Source organism: Herpailurus yagouaroundi, unplaced genomic scaffold (assembly GCF_014898765.1).
Source record: "Herpailurus yagouaroundi ecotype Mexico unplaced genomic scaffold, PumYag 160, whole genome shotgun sequence".
NCBI classification, from domain to species: Eukaryota; Metazoa; Chordata; class Mammalia; order Carnivora; family Felidae; genus Herpailurus; species Herpailurus yagouaroundi.
In genome coordinates, this window is record NW_024412401.1 from 38,355,670 (window position 1) to 38,366,029 (window position 10,360).

Below are 10,360 nucleotides of genomic sequence, written 5' to 3' on the forward strand. Positions count from 1 at the left end.
GCATAACGAGAGCATAACATCACTACCAAGAAATTGACGTTGACATTGATATTCAGGCTTTACCAGTTTTTTATGTGTAGATATGTGTTTTTATTCATTTGTGTAGACTTATTTAGTTTCTGTGTAGTGTGCCATATGTGCAGATGTGTGTGACAGTCACCACAGTCAAGGCATAGAAAAGCTCTGTCTCTAGGATCCCCCATGCTACAATGTATAGCCTCTGCTACTACCCTCCTCTTTTAACCTCTGCCCTCCAACTCAGTAATCATGTTCTTTCACAAATATTATATAAATGGAATTGTGTGGTCTGTATACTTCTGAGATTGGCTTTTTTTTTTTTTTTCCCGCTCAGCACCATTTCCTTGAGGCCCATCCAAATCATTGCATGATCAATGGTTCATTTCTTTTGATGGCTGTGTGGTATTCCATGGTACGAATGTAGCATGGTTTGTTTAGCCAGTCACCCACTGAAGGAATTTTGGGTTATTTCCAGGATTGACTTATTTATTAACAAAGCTGATATGAATATTGGTATACAGGTTTTTGTGTGAACATGGCTTAATTTCATTTCTGGTATAAATGCCCAGAGTGAAATTGCTGGGTCATAACGGTAGGCACTTGTTTCATTTTGTAAGGAACCCTCTTTTCTAGAGTGTTGGTATCATTTTGCTTTCCACCAGCAATGTGTGAAAGAACCAACAACCTTCTCTGCATTCTCTCTCCAGCATTCGGTGTTATCACTATTTCTCCTCTTAGCCATTCTTGTAGGTGTCTGGCGATATCTCACTGTGGTTTTACTTTGCATTTCCCTGACGGCTAACAATGTCGAACTCATTTGCCTTCTGAAGCCTGTTTGGTGATACAGACATCTGTTTTGGATGCTGAAATTACTTATCATTTCCTTCTTGATTCTCTCTCAGTGGATTCCAAGGCAGAAGGTAAATCACTTTTAGATAAATAATGAGCTATTGCACTTGAGTGCCAGCTACGTGCAAGATAGTGTTCTTGGTACTGGGAATAAAGCAGTAACAAGAACAGAGAACAATCCCTGTTGTCATGGAGCTTATGTTCTAGTGGAGTGAGATGGCCAGTAAATAAAAGAAATGAGTTAAGCGTATTAGATGCTCTTGGAGCTTTAGGAAAAAAAACAAAACAAAACAAAACAGAAAGGGAGATAGGCAGTTACTTTAGTTACAGTTTAATGTAGGGTGGCGAGAAAAACCCATGCTCCTGGCCTTGAAAAAGCTGTGTGTCAGGAGCATCAGTGTGGCCAGGAAGACTGGAGTTGTGAGTGAGGAGGAGACCAGGGGCAATGAGGTCAGAGCAGTATCAGAGGAGGCTGGCCATGCGGGGCTCTGAGCATGGGTAGGAGTTGGCTCTCATTCAGTGTGGTGGGGAAGCTCTGGGATATGTAGGGCAGAGGAGTGGCAGGATTTCATTTCATAAAAATCTTCCTGGCTGCTGTGTCAAGAATAGCCCAAAGGAAGGGTGGAATCAGGGAGACCAGTTTGGAAACTATTGCAATAATCCAGGCGAAGCAAGATGGTGGATTGGAAAAGGTGGTGACAGAGAGGGTAACAAGAAATCATGGGTTCCATAAGTATTTTGAAGTAGGGAGGACATAACTTCTCACCCAGTTGGATGTAGGGTGAGAGAGAAAGAGAAAAGTCTGGGTCCAAGGTTCTTGGTTGGAGCATTGGAAGAATTGAGATGCTATTAGTGGAGACAGGAAAGGAAGCTTGAGAGCTCAGATCAAGATGTGCACCATTTAAGGTGACTTTTAGACAACCAAGCAAAGGTGAAATTATGAGAAGGCAGTGGATGATAAGTCTGAGGTCCCAGTCAGAGGCTTGGGTGGAAAATTAATTTGAGAATCTTTCTTGACAGAGCAACTCTGACATATTACTCTATATTGGAGATTCCTCTTGATTACAGGTCCTTAATTTCTTAATTTAAAATCTTTGGTGCCAGGTTTTGGAAAAGCATTAAGTTTAGCGATATGAAATCACCATTATCTGACAGCTTTGACCTACAATAATAATAATTTCATATGGTTCACCTGAATAATACCCTCCACATGCCTTATATTACATAACATTCTCAGTGGGGTTTGAAACAGTGTCCTATAATCAAACAGAAACATTTCTGTAGCCCAGTACACTCATGCTGAGTGGAATAGGTAAGGACAACACACACACACACACACACACACACACACACACACACGCCCTTCCAATTCAGCTTTTGTTGCCAAGTGCATTATAACAGCTTTCACATTTTTAGAACTTTTTGGATTTTGGACTGTGCAGTATGCCGAGTTGAAACAGGCCAATGAGCAAAAGATACTGAGAGGGATATTTCAACTCAACCTAATGACTATATCAATGCTATTCCATGACTAATCACACATGTTTCTAAAAGTGGGAGCTGTCTGTCCCATGAGTGCACACGGGACCTGAACAACCACTTATTGGGGATACTTTAGAGGAAATTCAATTACTAGAGAGATTGTTAGAGCTGGTGTCTTTTACAGCTCTTGGTCTCACTGAGAGGAAAATGACTATAAATCATTTCTAGCTTCATGCCTCATTCTTCCCATCTGTGAAATGGGATGGGACCACGGAGCTGAACTTCGTGATTGCCGAGGATGCTTCTGGTGTTGTTTTAAGGTTTCGATGCTTCTCTGCCTCTTCTCTTTGTCACTGGTTGTTCCCTTGTTTGTAGAGTAACCCTCTTTCCAGACCGAGCCATAGCAACTTTACCAGGATGTGCAGTGAATAATTAGCATGGGCAGCTGGATGGGGAGGCAGACGTTTTCCCTGTCGCTTCCCAAATTGGGAAAAATGGTTATTTTTTGGGGGGATTACTTCTTGACATGTAAGCATGTTTTGACTTATGCAACACCCATGATGTCGATGGTGGCATGGCCTCCCCTTTCTGGTTCTCTTGGGAGATGAGCTCTTTGATGAAAGAAATTTTCAGTGACTGACACACAGCCTTCTAAGGGACAACCTAAAAAAAATGCAACTGTTTTGAATGGAAACCTTTCTAATATAATTTACAGCTATAAAACAGTTTTTTTTTTTTCTGATTATAAAAGTAACATATTTTGGCTCTAGGAACAAAAGAGAAAAAAGGGAGGAAAACAATCATCCACACTTCCTAAACTGGGGGTTGGCAGACCTTTTCTCTAAAGGGTCAGATGGTGATTAATTTAGAATTTATGAACCGAAGAGCAAAATTGAAGTTATCATATAGATGTTTATATCATATAGATGTTTATACAACCATTTGAAAATAGGAAACCATTCTTTTTTTTCCTTTTAATGTTTATTTATTCTTGACAGAGAGAGAGAGAGAGAGAGAATGAGTGGGGGAGGGTCAGAGAGAGGGAGACAGAATCTAAAGCAGGCTCCAGGCTCTGAGCTGTCAGCACAGAGCCCGAACTGTGAGATCATGACCTGAGGCAAGGTTGGATGCTCAACTGACTGAGCCACCCAGGTGCCCCAAAATAGGAAACCATTCTTAGTGTGCAGGCCATACGAAAGCAGGGCTGGCTGGATTTAGACTGTGGGCCGTAGTTTTCTGACCCCTGGTCTAAACTGTCTCGAAACTGGACCTTTAACAAGAGGATTTTTTTTCCAAATTAATTTTGTTATGCTTTTATTTCTTTTCTTTCTAGCTTTTAAGCAAGACATTACTTTATATTTTGATTTTTGTGCATCTCACTGAAGAGCAGCATTCCAGAAAGAAAATTGTTCAGGGCTGCATAGACCTTCTCTCAAATGGAAGTACTATAGTTCATTTGAACAACTCCCACTTCAAGTGCATTTGGATTGTTTCTTATTAATTTATAAATAAAACATAGTTCTTTTGTTGTTGTTGTTGTTGTTGTTGTTGTTGTTGTTATATTTTGGGTCTTGCATGGAGTCCCGGGAGGAGCATCTCTAGGACAGAGGATAAGAACACAGTTGAGGCTTTGCCTCTGTAGAGGTGGGACCACCTATCACTCCATCTCTGCCAGGATTGGGTATTTCCCCAAAACAACAACATCGTCCACATTATTTAGTGGGGTGTGAAAGCAGATTTAACCTTGTCTGGAGAATTCCGGTTTCTACTGTGAACATCACTAAGTTTGAGTCTGGGTCCTCTGTAGCCATTGCATCACAAAGAGCAACATGGCTCCTACATCAGATGCCTTTCATGCACACCAGATTCCTTTCGCCAGGGAAGGTGGTGAATAAAGTCAGCATTGTGCAGTCGGCCAAATGAAGGAAAAATACAATATGCCTCAAAAAGGATGAGTCTTAGCAAAATAGTATAAAGTGGAAAAGAGTTATATACAGCAAAGGTTATACAAAGTTAAAAGTCATGCATGCATGTGCCTTTGCATGTGCATACACACAAATACATACAGATACAACTAATGACAAAGGGGAGTAAAGCAATGATAAACACTGGACTCAGGATGATGGATACCCTGGGCAGTTTAGGGTGGTTGTGAGGGGTTTCTAGGGGTGTTGTATGATACCCCTCAAGATCCTGGCTTTCATTTTATGTCATGGATCCATACTTATAATGTTATATACTTATAATACTTATAATGTTATAACCAACCGAATAAATAAAAAGCAGTCCAAGCATGGGACACAATGACAGTGTGACAGAATGCAGGGATTATGACAGTTCCAGTTCTGACCTGAGATATGAAACCAGACAAGAAATAAGAGTCAGCGGGGGCTTTGTGTGGTCCTGACAAAACGTTCTCGTGAATCATGTGGGTGAGTGTTAGTACATAGATTCCTTGGTATCTGTTTTGGCTTCACAGAAGGAAGTTTTTATTTATTTTTTCTTAGTTCTTGATTCTGGTCCAGGCAGCTGTTGTTGCCACGTAAATAAGGTCTTGAACCAGGCCCCACTGTTAGAGCTCATAAAGCGTTCCCTTAAAAAGGCCCTGGAGTTATGTTTGTATACTTGTTGATCTTTTGGTTATGGTAAGAATATAGGGAGAGGCCTGTCTCTGGATCAATGGCACACTGCAGCTTGGAGGAGTGCTCCGATGGACAGAGGGTTAGCCAAGGTCCAGGAGTGAAACAAGGGAGTGCAAAAGCAGAAAGGTTATACCAGGCAGTAACCAGCCAGTGCTTGCAGGTTCAGAGCAAGCAAAATGGAGCCCGAGAAGTTTGGCCAAACAACCAGGCTGTTTCTTTTTCCTCTGTCTCCCTTCTCTGGCCTTCACATTATTACTCAGTTTCAACCAAGAATGCTGCTAGGTTGGGAGGCCTGGGTGTGAGTGTGGGCATCCCCTCATTCCTCAGGTACCTACTCTGTGGCCCAGACTCAACCAGAAACTGGAGAGACAGATGTGACCCAGATCAGAGATTGAAGACCTCTATTATTTTGTCCATGGTTGTAGTCAATACCTCTCAACATAAACACTATTGGCTCTTAGTGCTGAATTGAGTCAAGTGGTTCTTAAAATAAAGTAGAGGGCTAAGCTATGAAGTAGCAGCCCCAGGCAAATGTAGAGCTCTCTCGTCTCAGTATGTCCAGCCCACACCTCAATTACTGAAGTCTTATCACATTGCATTGTCGTGATTTATTTGTATAGCTCTCCCGCCCACTATCCTGTGAACACCTCAAGTGTGGAGACTATGTTGTTTTCATTGCCAGATCTCTCAAATTCAGGGCATAGAGCAGATGCTAAATAAATGTTTGGGGCAGAACTATGCTTTACACCTTGTTGTCAGTGCCCAGTGAGTGAGACTCAAAGTGGAGACAGATTATCACTGTTGGCGGGGGTGGTGAGCCCAGAGACAAGGGGGTGCTTACATTTGGGGTCTGAGTGGGCTTCATGGATGGAGAAGGGAGGGGGAGAGTGGGAAGGATGGTGGTGGAGGGGTGGGGATATTCAAAGTAAATAGCAACCAATGGCATGTCTGTTGACCTATCAGAGTAGACTGGTGGCAAGTGATCAGTATTGCTGTCCCTGTGCCTATTAGCTGCAGGTCAGACTGGAAGACGAGGAGGGGCCTGGGGTCTGGATGAAGAGAGAATGGAATAAATGTTACATGGTCACCATCTCTATTCCAGCTCTGCATCAGGAGCTTTCTATAGATGCTCTTACTTGATTCTTATGTAACTGTGGCAGGTAGGCATTTATGACTCCAATTCCTAAGAGTAAGAAATAGACATCTGGTGGGGGGTGGGTGACACAAACTACCCAAAAAAGTGAGTAGTAGAGCTGGATCTGAAGTTGAACCCAGACTCCCACATTCCTGAGCCTGTACTCGTTTCCTCTGCCATCCTGTCACGCTGCCGTGCATAGAGGGTGTGGCCAGTAGAGGTCAGGGCAAGAGCCAAGCCATGAGGCAGGAGGCCTCAAAAGCATCCAGAGGACTTGGTTTGGGAGGAGCAGGAATGAGGGAGAGGCAGAGGGCTGGGCAGCTCCTTAGGCCAGGGTGGGTGTCCTTGGCCAGGGACATTCTATTTGGAGTCTTTAAACTTCCACCCTTTGTACCCAATAAAGTTCATAGTGGACACACCCTTGTCATGAATGTTTATGGGGAATGTTTATGGAGCTGGACAGAGGGCTCAGACAGAGAAGGAGGGCAAGGCACTGTCCCGGAACCAGGGCCAGAGATGAAGATTTTGGAATTTAGAAGGAAGAAGTTGAGCACAAAGTTTCAGCTGGAGACCTTGAGGCTGGAGATGAGTAATGTCTGGTTAGGGGAGGAGCTCCACTGTAGAGATGAGAAGGAAGTGGTAATAAAGAATCAGAGACTAAAGATATGGCTGAGCAGGTAGATGCTTTTAGTACCAGCTGTGGTGAGGACTGGTTTCAAGGGGGCTGTTTGTCATCAAAAAAACATCTGAGGGGTACCTTGATGGAGGCAATGCATGCAGAGGAGGGAAAGAGAGGAGGCTGGCAAAGGGGAAAAGAGATATATAGACATACAGAGACAGAAACGGAGGCAGAAATACACAAAGGTAAAGGAAAAACACAAAGACACAGAAATACAGAGAGAGAACATCCTGGAGATCCAGGGGCTCATGGAAACCAGGACAGTGAGAGAAAATCAGAGACACAGAGAGAGGAAGGAGGGCAATGACACAAACACCCAATGGATGTCTGTGTCTAATGGAGAAAATATATATGAAACCCCTGAGAAGAACTACATATGGGCCCTGTGGGCCTCCTTGGGAAGATTTGTTCTTTGGCTTGGCTGAGGTGCTGGCAGGTCCTAAGTTTCTGTGTTTTCCTAACAGATGGAAATCCTGGGGTGAAAGTTCACCTACAGTATGGACTTTCTCTGTAATCACAGCATCTCAGCCATCATCCCATCCTCTCCCCTCTCAGACCCCCACTTGCACCTCTGCAGTTACAGCCAATGACCAACTGCTCAATACAGACCCTCAGAACATTCTTCCTTGGGCTGAGCTACGTCCCTGTGACTTCCGGTTTGGGAGTGACACATGAGCAAATCTAGTGCTGCTTTTCCACTCAGGGCTTCGGGTGGTTGATGACAATGACTGTGTTCCCACTGTGTTCTCTCTTCTTTGCAATCATCTGTGGTTCCTTCACAGGCATTAGTGGCAACACAGGCTAAGTTCTTTCCCAGTAACAGATGATCCCAGGATCTCAGGGGCTCTCAGGAACCAAAGTTTAGTTCTTACATTAAGGGGAAAAAAATAATATTCTAACTGTTTAAGGGAAAATTATTCAGGACACTTGCTAAAGAACAGGAAGGCAGACTTTATTCAGTCTGTGGATGTAGGGACCACTTTGGTGGGGCCTCACAGACATTACATTGGCTCTGAGGACAACATGGGCAAGTGGAAAAATCTATAGCTGAGGAGCAGGGTGGGGATCAGTGGATGGAAAATTACCAAGAAGAAATATCAGGAATAAAGGGGATTCTGGCTAGACTGAACCAACAGGATTCTTACAGAAGACAGGCCAGGGTGAGCAGATGTGACCTGGGAGATGTTGGAGGATAAAGAGCCTGACTGGATGTCAAGAGTGATCAGATATGGAGAGTGCAGGATTCTGGTTACACTGACTTGGCAGGTTCCTTACTAAGACGGGATAGTGTAGAAAAGAACACCAAAGCTTGCTGAGCCTAGTTCAGAAGAGAATTCACAGAAGCCTGAGTAGATTTTGGCCAAAGACAGACTCTTTGTCACTCACTCACTCTGTATATTTACTGCAGTTTGGGACCACTACTCTGATTTCCATTCACCCCGGGACCCAGGCTGAGCAAGCAGCCTCTGTGTAAAACATGGCTGATCGTGGTGGTTGAAGAAAGAGAGTGCGAGTCTCCATGTACTGGTCTTGGAAGCTTCTACCAGAAGTAACATGTGTCACCTTCAGTCATGTTGCACTGGCCAGAGCCTTATGTCCAGAGGTGGGGAAGGGAACTCTATACCCAAGAAGGGGCGGCAAATATTTGTGAACAGTGACACAGTCTCCCAGAACTGGTTTCTCACACACTGCTGTCTCCAGTTCTCTCACTAAGCTAGTCCCTTGTTTGTGGAGGCTCCCAAGTTTATTGATACACCTTTGGATGTTTGAGAGTCAGTACTGGAAAGGAAGTTGAGGGAGGTGATGCTCCTGGGGGCACCAGGTAATTGTACCCACGAATGGTCCTTCTCCATCTCACAGCTCCACCACATAAAACATGTGTTCACCAAGTTTGCAAACGCCACAAAAAAGAGAGAGGGAGAGGAAACACATTTTCAATTTGGTCTTTCGACCAGGGTTTTACTGGGTCTTTATCCCCCAATGCCTTTTAAAAATCGTGTCTTTTATTGCTTGAGATCTAGAAGCAATCAGCTCTTCTGTAGCTCCAAAAGGGAAAAGGGAAGGCTATTTTCATTGGACTTGAATAAGCGAGAAATAAACCTTGATGGTGCTGATCTACTGAAATTTTAGGATTTGTCGGTTTTGGTAGCTGCTGTTAGTTATTTTGATGCAGATATCAGGACAAGAAGTACTCCAAACCAAAACATCAAATATATGACGTTAGCTGAGTGTTCAGGGAACAAGTAATGGGAAACTAAACCTGGCACTGAAAAGATGGAGGCCGGGGCATGCAGTGGCAAGATATTTGCAAAGTCTCTGCCTGGGACGGCCTGAAAGGTATACCCTGTCCTCATGGAACTCACTATCCCACTGGCAAGAGGTGGGAAAATAGGAGAATGGTGTATTCAAATAGCATGACTGCATTTGGCAAGGCATTACAGGAGTGAGATGAGCTCAGGAAATTGTTAGGTGGATGGTGAGCAGACATGAAGAAGAATAGAGATAGTCCATAGATGTGAGGCTTTGAATTTGAAATAGCATACTGTTTTAAAGACCACACAATAAGGGATAGGATTCACAAAGGATTTAAGTGGCAAAAGCCTAGTAGACCCTATCAGTTGGAAAAATGACTCAGGGTACAGATCAGATGATAAAAGCAGCCTCTTCACTGATTTTTCCATATAGTCTCTCGTTAGGTGTCATTAGCTTAAGAGATTGAAAAGTAAAGAGGTGAAAAATCAAGGAAAAATATTTAAGAACTAAATTTTTTTAAAGTTTTTAATCTTTTTTTTTAATGTTTATTTTTGAGAGAGAGCGAGAGAGGAGGTGCAGAAAGAGGGAAACACAGAATCTGAAGCAGGATCCAGGCTCTGGGCTGACAGCACAGAGCCCGATATGGGGCTCAAACTCACGAACCATGAGAATCATGACCTGATCCAAAGCTGGACGCTTAACTGACTGAGCCACCCAGGCAACCCTAAGAACTATATCTTAAAAAGAATTTTGGCCATAGTCACTACAAATAGATTAGAAACCTGTTATGTTATTGAGTGAAATACAATGTCAAAGACACCATGAGTCTGGTCTAGGGAATCTTAGAGGCTCAAAACAACTCTTGGCATACCAACGTTCCATGAATAGAAAGTAGTCTAAGGAAACTATTCCCAAGGGAAGTGCATAATATCAAACACGCACTTTATATATGTCCAAGGAAGGTCATGGCTCCAAAAGAGTGGATGCAGGGGTCATAACAATGGACAAGCATGAGCTGCCCTGAGAGGAGACTCACTGTCCCTCACCCAGAGCAGGAGCCTTCCTGAAGTCTGCCTTCACAGACTTCTGCCACACAGATCCTGAGTGTGCCCCCTTCTTTCTAAGCAGGTGTGTTGATTGAGGCTACCCTGTCCCTATTTCTCCACTGTCTCTTGGATGTGTGTTGTGTGTGTGTGTTGGGGGGTAGGGATTGCTGGGAGAGAGGGATATGGAATTTGTCCTTTTAGATCATAGGGTCTAAGGTAGTGATTCTCAAACTGGGGGACACTTGGCAACAGCTGG